The sequence below is a fragment of the Schistocerca americana genome, chromosome 8, assembly GCF_021461395.2.
Source record: "Schistocerca americana isolate TAMUIC-IGC-003095 chromosome 8, iqSchAmer2.1, whole genome shotgun sequence".
NCBI classification, from domain to species: Eukaryota; Metazoa; Arthropoda; class Insecta; order Orthoptera; family Acrididae; genus Schistocerca; species Schistocerca americana.
The window spans coordinates 43,888,365-43,901,778 of NC_060126.1; the positions used below are offsets into that span (position 1 = coordinate 43,888,365).

The 13,414-nt window shown below is 45.9% G+C and overlaps 1 long non-coding RNA gene across 1 annotated transcript in view; it reads left to right on the forward strand.

Annotated features, from left to right (window-relative positions):
• The first annotated feature begins 6,314 nt into the window (after nucleotides 1–6,314).
• LOC124625785 overlaps nucleotides 6,315–13,414 on the forward strand; it is a 53,836-nt gene continuing 46,736 nt past the window's right edge. Inside the window, exon 1 of the long non-coding RNA XR_006980721.1 lies at nucleotides 6,315–6,401. This is a non-coding gene — a long non-coding RNA (uncharacterized LOC124625785). The remainder of the gene's footprint in view (nucleotides 6,402–13,414) is intronic.

Consider the following 13,414-nt stretch of genomic DNA (forward strand, 5'->3'; position numbering starts at 1 on the left):
GGAAATCGGTCCGAATGTTGATCCTTGCGGAAAACATTTTGTTACCTTCTTTATAACCTTTTGACAACCAGTCTTCCAATTCACTATTATGTTTTTACAATAATCTGTGGGGCTATTGTACAGAGTCAGTGGAAGACTCATCTCTCTAAGTCTTCCAAAGAGCGCCGTCCACCAAAGGTTGTCGAAAGCACCACCTACGCTGTGTGATCAAAGCATCCGGACACCTGGTTGAAAAGACTTACAAGTTTGTGCCGCCCTCCATCGGTAATATGGGAATTCAATATGGTGCAGGCCCACCCTTAGCCTTGATGGCGGCTTTCACTCTCGCAGGCATACGTTCAATCTGGAGCTGGAGGGTTTCTTGGGGAATGGCAGCCAATTCTTCACGGAGTGCTCCACAGAACTCAGTGCAGGTCAGTGCATTAAAGGGATTTTATTGTTGTGTAACCACTCCACCACAGGCCGTGCATTATGAACAGGTGCTCGATCGTGTTGAAAGATGCAGTCGCCATCCCCGAATTGCTCTACAAAATTGGGAAGGTGTTTAAAAAATCAATGTAGGCCTTGCTGTGATAGTGCCACGCAAAACAACAAGAGGAGCAAGCCCCTTCCATGAAGAACCCGACAAAATTATAACAACACCGGCTCCAAATTTTACACGCTGGCAGATGACGATCACCGGGCATTCGCCGCCGGCCGCGGTGGCCGAGTGGTTCTAGGCGCTTCAGTCGGGAACCGCGCGACTGCTATGGTCGCAGGTTCGAATCCTGACTGGGGCATGGATGTGTGTTATCTCCTTAGGTTAGTTAGGTTTAAGTAGTTCTAAGTTCTAGGGGACTGATGACCTCCGAAGTTAAGTCCAATAGTGCTCAGAGCCATTTGAACCATTTTAGGGTGAACGCCATACACACACCCTGCCTTCGGATCGCCACATTGTGTACCGTGATTCGTCACTCCACACTGTTCAATCGTCCAATGTTTACGCTCCTTACACAAAGCGAGGCGTAGTTTGGCATTTGCCGGCGTGATATGTGGCGTATGAGCAGCCGCTCGACCATGAAATCCAAGTTTTCTCACCTCCCGCCTACCTGTCATAGTACTTGCAGTGGATCCTGATGCAGTTTGGAATTCTGTATGACGGTCTGGATAGATGTCTGGCTATTACACATTACGACCCTTTCAACTGTCGGCGGTCTCTGTCAGTCAACAGACGAGGTCGGCCTGTACGCTTTTGTGCTGTACGTGTTCCTTCACGCTTCCACTTCACCATCACACCGGAAGCAGAGGACCTAGGGATGTTTAGGAGTGTGGAAATCTCGCGTACAGGCGTATGACACAAGTGACACCCAATTACCTAACCACAGTCGAAGTCCGTTAGTTCCGCGGAGCGCCCCATTTTGCTCTCTCACGATGTCTACTGAGGTCGCTGATATTTAGTACCTAGAAGTAGGTGGCAGCATTATGCACCTAATATGAAAAACGTATGTTTTTGGGGTGTCCGGATACTTTTGATCTCATAGTATGAGTCAATTAGGATTACTACTATGTATTTGTCTTGTATTGTCTGTGTCATTTCTATGACCCTATTTACTGCCTCGTCGATGGATTTATGTGCTCGAAAACCAAACTGATGTGGCCTATTGGTCTGTATGTCTTAGTCGGGTCTTTGTCCTCCGTTTTCTTTATTATAACTGCATTTGCCATCTTCCATATGTTCGGTATTCGTCCTTCTAGGAGAGCATCAATCAGTAAGTCTGTCAGGTATGGTACGATAAGTGGAGCAGCTTGTTTGACGGTTACGGGGTGGATGCCATCAGGGCCAGGAGACATTTTGTTTTTTATTTTGTGTGTTGTCAGTGGAACTTCTTTGTGAGCAAAGGGGATGGTGATACCTTCGTTTTCATATTGGTGAGACAGTAGTCTGCACCCGTCTTTGATTCTTATTGAAAAAACGACTTTCGGTCAGGGTTCGAATCCCGCCACTGCTTAAATTTTGATTAATAATCAGCATTGGCGGCCGAAGACTGCCGACATAAGAAGTCACCCTCATTCTGCCAACGGCCTTGTCAAAGAGGGCGGAGGAGCGGACAGAGGTTCAGGGCACTCTCTTGTCTTAGGCGTGGGAAATTGCCCCTAAAGGCGGAAGAACCAGCAATGATCAACGACATGAGGATGCAGACGGCAATGGAAATCACGGCATTAAAGACGCGTAACGTGTATCCACAGGACATGTGGCCTGTAACTGAAGAAGTATCATGACGAGGCCGGCCGCGGTGGTCTAGCGGTTCTAGGCGCTCAGTCCGGAACCGCGCGACTGCTACGGTCGCAGGTTCGAATCCTGCCTCGGGCATGGATGTGTGTGATGTCCTTAGGTTAGTTACGTTTAAGTAGTTCTAAGTTCTAGGGGACTGATGACCACAGATGTTTAGTCCCATAGTGCTCAGAGCCATTTGAACCATTTTTTTGTCATGACGATTTCGCCGTTGGCAATGGATTCCGGAATAGTCCCCCAATCGGATCTCCGGGAGGGGAATGCCAAGGGGGAGGTTACCATGAGAAAAAGACTTAATAACCATCGAAAGGATAACGTGCTACGAGTCGGAGAGTGGAATGTCATAAGCTTGAACGTGGTAGGGAAACTAGAAAATTTTAAAAGGGAAATGCAATGGCTCAGTCTAGTAGAAGTCAGTGAAGTGAAGTGGGAAGAAGAGAAGGGTTTCTGGCCAGATGAGTGTAGGGTAATATCAAAAACAGCAGAAAATCATATAACGGGAGTAGGATTCGTTATGAATAGGAATGTAGGGCAGAGAATGTGTTACTGTGAACAGTTGAATGATAGGGTTGTTCTTATCAGAATCGAAAGCAAACCAACACCGACAACGATAGATCAGGTATACATGTCGCAAGGTGAAGACGAAGAGATAGAGAAAGTGTACGAGGATATTGAAAGGATAATGCAGTGTGTAAAGGGAGATGAAAATCATGGGTGACTGGATTGCAGTTGTAGGGGAAGGAGTAGAAGAAAAGGTTACAGGAGAATGTGGGCTTGAGACAAGGAATGAGAGAGGAGAAATTGAGTTCTGTAACAAGTTCTAGCTAGTAACAGCGAATACTCTGTTCAAGAATCACAAGAGGAAGAGATATACCTGGAAAAGGACGAGTGATACGGGAAGATTTCAGTTAGATTACATCATGGTCAGACAGAGATTCCGAAATCAGATACCCAGGAGCAGATATATAATCAGATCTCAGTACAGTAGTGATAAAGAGTAGGCTGAAGTTTAAGACCTTAGTCAGGAAGAATCAATACGCAAGGAAGTGGGATACGGAAGTACTAAGGAATTACGAGATACGCTTGAAGTTCTCTGAGGCTATAGATAGAGCAATAAGGAATAGCTCAGTAGGCAGTACATTTGAAGAGGAATGGACGTCTCTAAAAAGGGCCATCACAGAAGCTGCGACGGAAAACGTAGGTACAAAGAAAGTAAATGCGAAGAAACCGTGTGTAACAGAAGAAATACTTCAATTGATCGATGAAAGGAGGAAGTATAAAATTTTTCCGGGAAACACGGGAATACATAAATACAAGTCGCTGAGGAATGAAATAAATAGGAAGTAAGGGGAACCTAAGAGTAAATGCGTGCAGAGAAAATATGAAGAAATTCAAAAAGAAATGATTGTCGGCAGGACAAATTCAGCTCACAGGAAAGTCAAAACAACCTTCGGTGACACTAAATGCAAGGGCGATAACATTAAGAGTGCAACGGGAATTACACTGTTAAATGCAGAGGAGGGAGATGATAGATGGAAAGAATACATTGAAAGCCTCTATGACGGGGAAGATTTGTTTGATGTAATAGAAGAAGAAACAGGAGTCGATTTAGAAGAGATAGGGGATCCAGTATTAGAATCAGAATTTAAGAGAGTTTTGGGGGACTTAAGATCAAATGAGGCCGAGGCGATGAATAACATTCAATCAGAATTTCTAAAATCATTGGAGGAAGTGGCAAAAAAACGACTATTCACGGTATTGTGTAGAATATATGAGTCTGGCGATATACCATCTGACTTTCGGAAATGCATCATGCACACAATTCCGAAGACGGCAAGAGCTGACACGTGTGAGAATTATCGCACAATCAGCTTAACAGCTCATGTATCCAAGTTTCTTACAGGAATAATATACAGAAGGATGGAAAAGGAATTTGAGGATGCGCTAGATGTCGATCAGATTGGCTTTACGAAAGGTAAAAGCACGGGAAAGGCAATTCTGACGTTGCTGTTAAAAATGGAAGCAAGACTAAAGAAAGATCAAGATACCTTCATAGGATTTGTCGACCCGGAAAAAGCGTTAGAAAATGTAAAATGGTGCAAGATGTTCGAGATTCTGAAAAAAGTAGGGGTAAGCTATAGGGAGAGACGGGTCATATACAATATGTACAACAGCCAAGAGGGAATAATAAGAGTGGACGTTCAAGAACGAAGTGCTCATATTAAAAAGGGTGTAAGACAAGGTTGTAGCCTTTCGCCCCTACTCTTCAATCTGTACAACGAGGAAGCAGTGATGGAAATGAAAGAAAGGTTCAGGAGTGGAATTAAAATTCAAGGTGAAAGGATATCAATGATACGATTAGCTGATGACATTGCTATCTTGAGTGAAAGTGAAGAAGAATTACATGATCTGTTGGACGGAATGTACACTCTGATGTGTGCAGAGTATGGATTGAGAGTAAATCGAAGATAAACCTCATACCTCCGTAGCAGAAATGAGAGCAGCGAGAAATTTAACATCAGGTTTGATGGTCACGAACTAGATGAAGTTAAGGAATTCTCCTACCTAGGCAGTAAAATAACCAATGATGGACGGAGCAAGGAGGACATCAAAAGAAGACTAGCATTGGCAAAAAGGGCATTCCTGGCCAAGAGAAGTCTGCTAATATCAAATATCGGCCATAATTTGAGGAAGAAATTTCTGAGAATGTACGACTGGAGTACACCATTGTATGGTAGTGAAACGCGGACTGTGGGAAAACCGGAACAGAAGGGAATCGACGCATTTGAGACGTAGTGCTACAGGCGAATGTTGAAAATTAAGTGGACTGATAAGGTAAGGAATGACGAGGTTCTGCGCAGAATCGGAGAGGAAAGGAATATGTGGAGAACACTGACAAAGAGAAGGGACAGGATGATAGGACATCTGTTAAGACATGAGGGAATGACTTCCATAGTACTAGAGGGAGCTGCAGATGGCAGGCCGGCCGGGTTGGCCGAGCGGTTCTAGGCGCTACAGTCTGGAGCCGAACTGCCTCTACGGTCGCAGGTTCGAATCCTGCCTCGGGCATGGATGTGTGTGATGTCCTTAGGTTAGTTCCAGGGGAGTAATGACATCAGATGTCAAGTCCCATAGTCCTCAGAGCCATTTGAACCATTGTTCTTTTACGCTTCGTATACACAGCAGAGTCACCTGCATTTTTTTTTTCATTCGCTCGGGACATCGCGCTCGGCGAGAGATTTGCGATAAGTGCAAGCTAAGTAAGCGGCCAGGGCAACAGAGTTCTCTTCGTAAAATCGAACTGGGATTCCGTCTTGACATGACGGCTTATTTGTTTTCAACTCTTTCAGTTATCAGTTGTATCTCTGCGCCAGGGATGCTTACTACTATGTTGTCCAGACGGGAGTCTTTGCGATGGTCAAACGATGATATGTACGTTTGTACGATTCTCCTGCGTGTACGATCTCTTAAATGGGGTACGTTAAACTTCGGCTTTGGTTTTGCTGTCTTCAACTGCCACTCCAGACTGGTCAACGAATGACTGTAAGCACAATAGCTACTTGGTGAGAAAATAATGCAGTGCGTCTAGACCCTCCAGGGGTAAAATGTTAGTAAGTGACCTTGACGTGGCTTCTTTTGTGTGGAAAGGAGTCAGTTTTACTTCTATGTGCGCGTGCCTCGGTTACCGGCTAAACACACCGGACTTTTGCTGAAGAGGCAATACTGCGGCCTAACAGAAAGCTATAAAACCGTCCTGCGGAAGCGGTTGGAGTGATAAACTAAGAGCGGCCCCTCCTCCGCTTGTCCAGAGGTGGGTGGAGGAGGGCACTCACGGCCCGGCCAGCGCTACACGGGACCCCTCTCTGTTGACACAGCAGCGCGGCGTCTGGCACCAGGCAGGGACGGGATGTCGGCCTGCAGCGCCCAATCAGCCAGATGGACCGCGCGCGCCGCGGCCGTTTACTTTGCCGTAATAGCGCCAGCCGCTCGCGGGAGGGTATATAGGCCGCTGTGTGCGCCAGATGCCGCGTAGTCTGCCCGCAGCCATGGCACCCTCGACTGCAGCACTGGCCGTGGTCGCGCTCCTAGCTCTCTCCGCCTCTGCGAGCGACTCTCACCCGTCCCACAGGTACAATCTCTCTCGATCCTGATTACAGCGCAAGGCTTGAAACTCTAAGTCCAGCTTAGCGAAAGGTGGTGGACATCTAAACTTCTACTAAACTCGTCCCGGATGGGCCATGAAGGCCGAAAGGCACCGACCGACCACCATGTCATCCTCAGCCCACAAATGATGCGGATATGGAGGGGCATGTGTGGAGCACACCGCTCTCCCGGAGTCGCTAATTCTCCATCAGGTAGCTCCTCAGTTTGCCTCGCAAGGGCTGAGTGCACCCGACTTGCAAAGAGCGCTCGGCAGAAAAAAATGGCTCTGAGCGCTATGGGACTTAACATCTGACGTGATCAGTCCCCTAGAACTCAGAACTAGTTAAACCTAACTAACCTAAGGACATCACACACATCCATGCCCGAGGCAGGATTCGAACCTGCGACCGTAGTGGTCTCGCGGTTCCAGACTGTAGCGCCTAGAACCGTTCGGCCATCCTGGCCGGCGTTCGGCAGACCGGACGGTCACCCACCCAACTGATAACCCAGACCGACAGCGCTTAACTTGGGCTGATCTGACTAGAACCGGTGTTACAACTATGGCAAGGTCGTTGACATCTAAACTTCTACTTATTTTTAATATTTTTTGTGCCTGTCAATTACAAGACCTGTCCCCTGCGTACGTGTACCTCATCCTTTTACACTTACACCTCCTGCAGTGACACTGCATATTTCCTTATGTTGATCTATTTTGGAGTCAGAAAATGACTGGCTCAAATGATGAAATATGATTTTAACTAAAAAAATACACTGAGATGACAAAAGCCATGTGTTGTTGTTGTTGTGGTCTTCAGTCCTGGGACTGGTGTGATGCAGCTCTCCATGCTACTCTATCCTGTGCAAGCTTCTTCATCTTCCAGTATCTACTGCAGCCTACATCCTTCTGAATCTGCTCAGTGTATTCATCTCTTGGTCTCCCTCTACGATTTTTACCCTCCACGCTGCCCTCCATTACTAAATTGGTGATCCCTTGATGCCTCAGAACATGTCCTACCAACCGATCCCTTCTTCTAGTCAAGTTGGGCCACAAATATCTCTTCTCCCCAATTCTATTCAATACCTCCTCATTAGTTATGTAGTCTACCCATCTAATCTTTAGCATTCTTCTGTAGCACCACATTCCGAAAGATTCTATTCTCTTCTTGTCTAAACTATTTATCGTCCATGTTACACTTCCATACATGGGCACACTCCATACAGATACTTTCAGAAACGACTTCCTCACATTTAATTCAATACTCGATGTTAACAAATCTCTCTTCTTCAGAAACGCTTTCCTTGCCATTGCCAGTCTACATTTTATATCCTCTCTACTTCGACCATCATAAGTTATTTTGCTCCCCAAATTGCAAAACTCCTTTACTACTTTGTCTCATTTCCTAATCTAATTCCTCAGCATCACCCGACTTAATTCGACTACATTCCATTATCCTCGTTTTGCTTTTGTTGATGTTCATCTTATACCGTCCTTTCAAGACACTGTCCATTCCGTTCAACTGCTCTTCCAAGTCCTTTGCTGCCTCTGACAGAATTACAATGTCATCGGCGAACCTCGAAGTTTTTATTTCTTCTCCATGGATTTTAATGCCTACTCCGAACTTTTCTTTTGTTTCCTTTACTGCTTGCTCAATATACAGATTGAATGGCATCGAGGAGAGGTTACAGTCTCACTCCCTTCCCAACGACTGCTTCCCTTTCATGTCCCTCGACTCTGATAACTGCCATCTGGTTTCTGTACAAATTGTAAATAGCCTTTCGCTCCCTGTATTTTACCCCTGCCACCTTCAGAATTTGAAAGAGAGTATTCCAGTCAACATTGTAAAATGATTTCTCTAAGTCTACAAATGCTAGAAACGTTGGTTTGCCTTTCCTTAATATTTCTTCTAAGATAAGTCGTATAGTCAGTATTGCCTCACGTGTTCCAACATTTCTACGGAATCCAAACTGATCTTCCCCGAGGTTGGCTTCTACCAGTTTTTCCATTCGTCTGTAAAGAATACAAATTAGTGTTTTGCACGCTGTGACTTATTAATATGATAGTTCGGTAATTTTCTCATCTGTCAACACCTGCTTTCTTTGGGATTGGAATTATTATCTTCTTCTTGAAGTCTGAGGGAACTTCGCCTGTCTCATACATCTTGCTCACTGAATTTTCCTTCCTTTTCCCACCTTTTTGCAGCCATTAGATCCTCCTAATATGGTGTCGGAGCTCCTCTTGCACGACGTAGTGCAGCAACTCAGCGTGGCAGGGGCTCAACAAGTCGTTGGAAGTCCCCTGCAGAAGTACTGAACCATGTTGCCGCTACAGCCGTCAATCATTACGAAAGTGTAGCAGGTGCAGGATTTTGTGCACAAACTGACCTTTCGATTATGTCTCATAAATGTTTCATGGGGTTCATGTCGAACGATCAGGGTGGCCAAGTCACTCGCTCGAATTTTCCAGAATGTTCTTCAAACCACTCGGAACCAGTTGTTGCCTGGTGACATGGCGCATTGCCAGCCATAAAAAATCCATCGTTATTTGGAAACATCAAGTCCCTGAAAGGCTGCAAGAGGCCTCCAATTAGCCGAACATAACCATTTCCAGTCAATAATCGGTTCACCCCACAGGACACAATTATCCAGCCATAAACAGCTTGCACAGTGCCTTGTTGTGTATGGCTTCGTGGGATCTCCACTACACTCGAACAATACCACCAGCTCTTACTAAGTGAAATCGGCACTCATCTGACCAAACCTCTATGTTCCAGTCGTCTACGGGCCCAAGAAAGGGGCTGCAGGCGATGTTAGCAAAGGAATTCGCGCCATAAGCCAATAACACCAAATTTCACCATACCTTTCATATTGATTTGTGCGGTTATTTCACGCAGTGTTGCTTGTCTGTTAGCACTGACAAGTCTACGCAAACGCCTCTGCTCTCGGTCGTTTAGTGAAGGCCAACAGCCTCTATGTCGTGAGACCTAGCGCCTGAAATTTGGTTTTCTCGGCACACTCTTCGACACTGTGCATCTCGGAATATTGACTTCCCTAACGATATCAGAAATTGAATGTCCGATGCACCTAGCTCCAACTGCCATTTAGCGCACATAGTCTGTTCATTCCTCTCATGCGGGCATGACTACATGAGTACAAATGGCAGGTCTGCCAATAGACAGCCGTTTTTACCTTGTGTGTGCGATGCTACTGCCATCTTTTTTGTGACGCCTCCCTAACCCGATGTCCTCGGCGGTACTTTTGGGGCAGCCACCATAAATTGTATAAAGCGTGGGTAGTGACCAGGATGTAGCTGTGTCTGTTGGCTGAAAAATAATTAACGACAAGAATTGCGCCAGCTAGAATGAAGAGATAACTTATCCTTATTTCTGACGAAACGTGCAACAGCAATACAAGTCCAAGTAATATCCAGGAGTAATCCGTGTACTGAGCCTAGTCGAATACAATAGCAAATACCACACTGCAATGGCTCCGCTATAAACTCCACGGAAGGTTGACAATAGACTATAAGCAATAGACTGTCCGCCTCGGGGCCAGCGCTCCTCCTCACATGCAAAAGGCAGAGGGCGCTGCGGACCCGAGCTCAGCCATGGCGCGACCTCTTCCGTCGGCGGTAACGCCCTGAGACGCCGACGGCCGAGACAGGAACTGTGGCCAGCGATGTCACGGTCTGGGCGCGCGTGCGCGAGTTGGTTGGTTGGTTGGTTGGGTCCGTGGATACAGGTCCATTATATGTACATATCGCTATTTCATGACTTTTGTCATCTCAGTGAAGAATGCAACAAGCATTATGAAACAAAACTCAAATTTCTTCCAAATAGGCCTTGACGACCCAACGCTATTGACCGATCGCCGGTTTATCCACTGGATGCGCATGTGGTCAATGCCTCTCTCTCCCGGAGCCGTTGTCAGCTTCTGTGAGCAGTCGCTAATTCTCAATCAGGTAGCTCCTCAATTGGCCTCGCAAGGTCTGAGTACACCCCACTTGCGAACAGCACCTGGCAGACACAGTCAGATGCTAGCCAAACCCGACAACGCTTAACTTTGGTGGGAATCATTGTGACCACTGCGGCAAGGCGTATAAAAATACATCCAGACTATTGCTGCGAGTTGCTACTACGAAATTATTACAGCAGAGAGAAGCTACATTTACCTCCTGACAGGGGTGTCGCTCACAAGGAGGTGGCGCATTTGTCCTCTTTAACTGCTGTGCTTCCTGACAGGCATTGTTGGCGTCAGGGATAAACTTTGTGTTCTAGGGTATAATGCACACTGTCAGAGACAGCAAAGGACCTAGAAGAGCAGCTGAACGGAATGGACAGTGTCTTGAAAGGGGGATACAGGATAGACACCAACAAAAGCAAAACAAAGATAATGGAACGTACTCGAATTAAAAGGGGTGATGCTCCGGGAATTAGATTAGGAAATGAGACGCTTAAAGTAGTAAATGAGTTTTGCTATTTGGGGAGCAAAATAACTGATGATGGTCGAAGTAGGGAGGATATAAAATGTAGACTGGCAATGGCAAGGAAAGCGTTTCTGAAGAAGAGAAATTTGTTAACATCGAGTATAGATTTAAGTGTCAGGAAGTCGTTTCTGAAAGTATTTGTATGGAGTGTAGCCATGTATGGAAGTGAAACGTGGACGATAAATAGTTTGGACAAGAAGAGAATAGAAGCTTTCGAAATGTGATGCTACAGAAGAATGCTGAAGATTAGATGAGTAGATCACATAACTAATGAGGAGGTATTGAGTAGAATTGGGGAGAAGAGGAGTTTGTGGCACAACTTGACTAGAAGAAGGCATCGGCTGGTAGGGCATATTCTGAGACATCAAGGGATCACCAATTTAGTACTGGAGGGCAGCGTGGATGGTACAAATCGTGGAGGGAGACCAAGAGATGAATACACTAAGCAGATTCAGAAGGATGTAGGCTACAGTAGGTACTGGGAGATGAAGAAGCTTGCACAGGATGCAGTAGCATGGAGAGCTGCATCAAAGCAGTCTCTGTACTGAAATCACAACAACTACTATGCACTCGCATCCTGTACAATCATAATGTGTAAGGGTACTGTACCCTCACGTCTAGCTGCCAACAGGTCATACCTCATCACTCTTTTTGAAGATTCCTACTTGGAGAAATAAAAAATAGAGAAAAGTTAAAATGGTGGTTTTTGAGTACAGTGCAAGGAACGTTCGTTTATACATATGAACAGTCCGGTTCCAGATGTTGTTCAACTTACGCATGAATATCGACCTTGGTTCGGTCCTGGCGAACCACCAGCGACGTTTTCTGCAGTTTCTCGTTTCGTGGTAGATTCGTAGTTATACCACCAAGTCCTGCCATCGGCGATGATATTTTCCGGGAAAGATTTTCCGCATCTTTCATTTCAGGCGTCCGCGTCTCGTCGTTTCTGTTGAGGAATCACCGTGTGCGGGACGCAGTTGGCGCAAACACAAACTTTTCTCTTCTTGAAAATGTTCTTAGCAATATCTTCAACGGATAATTTATAAACGTTCAGATCGTTGCTCCACTGCGAATTGTTACACAACAACGTCAACATACTTCGGCCGCCGGTTCACTACTGAACGCTGCCTGATAATATAATGGGTATCCGTTGTTTACTGTTGTCAGTTCAAGCTGCCATCGTTGTTACTGCGCTGACTACACTTACGTCTCTGCACAGCGCGATCCTCGCGTGTTTCGCTTTGAGGGGCGCGTGAGGTTGCCAGCACGTTTAAATCTCGCCTGCTCGTGTTCCGTGGACCCGCAGTAGTAGGTTGGAGATAGTAGTGTTACGCGGTCACTGCTGCTGTTAGTCGTGTTATCGTCTACTTCTTGTAAGACCTGAGTCTAGTCCGAATGCCTTCTGTTGCAGAGAGAGCGGTTTTAATGGAAGAGGTTTTCCGTACAGGAGGTAACTTTACGGTGCGGCGGCAATTTAGATTGCGTTTTCCTGCTTCGAGACGTTCACATCGTGACACTATATGTGATTTAATTTGCAAATTTCAGACAAAAGGTTCAGTTCATAATGCACCACGAACTGGTAGGTTCACAAGTTCAACAGAACGGAGGTTTTACGGTATTTCGAACGTAACGTTGCAGAGTCCATCAAAATTAGTGAGAAGATTATCGCAAAAGCCTAAAGGCTGCCGTACGGTAGCTCTGAATGCCGTAATCAAAGAGCTAGGGCTGTGTCCGTATAAAATTACTGCTGTGCAAAAGTCACGCTGTATGGACCATGCGAAGCGAATAGGGTGTCGTTCATGGTTTCAGGGATTTATAAACCGACATGGTGTTTTAGATCGAACCTTTTTGACTTATGAGTCTTGGTTTCACCTATCTGGCTACATTAATTCCCAAAACCCACAAATATTGTCATCAGAAAATCCACATGCCTTAAGATAAACGCCATTGCACGGGATGTCGCAGAGAAATGTAGCCGCGTCGGGTGGCGGCAACCCGCCGGGCAGTGCTGCCTCGCGTGTTGCAGAGTCTACAGGCGCTCACCATACACTGTGTACGCAGGGTGGTCGGAAACTATCTAAAAAAGCTGAGTGCTGAGTAATAATAAGAAAAAAATCGATAAGTTACGCCGTTATCGAGTTATTTAGCATCGAAGTCAGCGAATCAGGTCGCCGTACGTGCAAGTTGCTGCAGCCTGCCGGAAACAGTGTCGTTCGCTTTCCGCAAATCGAACAAACGTATCTTTCGCTGAACCAGCTTAAATTAATCATTTTCATAAAAAGGCATATTTTAGCTGGTAATGTGAATTGTGGTAACTCACAGACCATTAGATGTGTTACGCGCACGTGCGAGTGTATGAATTTGTGCACGCAACGACCTTATTGCCTAATTTCAATGCTAAATAAGTCGGAAACGGCGCATAACAGAAACCTGTTTGCACGATATCACAGGTCTGGCAGCGCCTTCAGTTTTGTATTTACTGCAGGCAGGGAATCAGTCTGCGACATGTCGGTTAG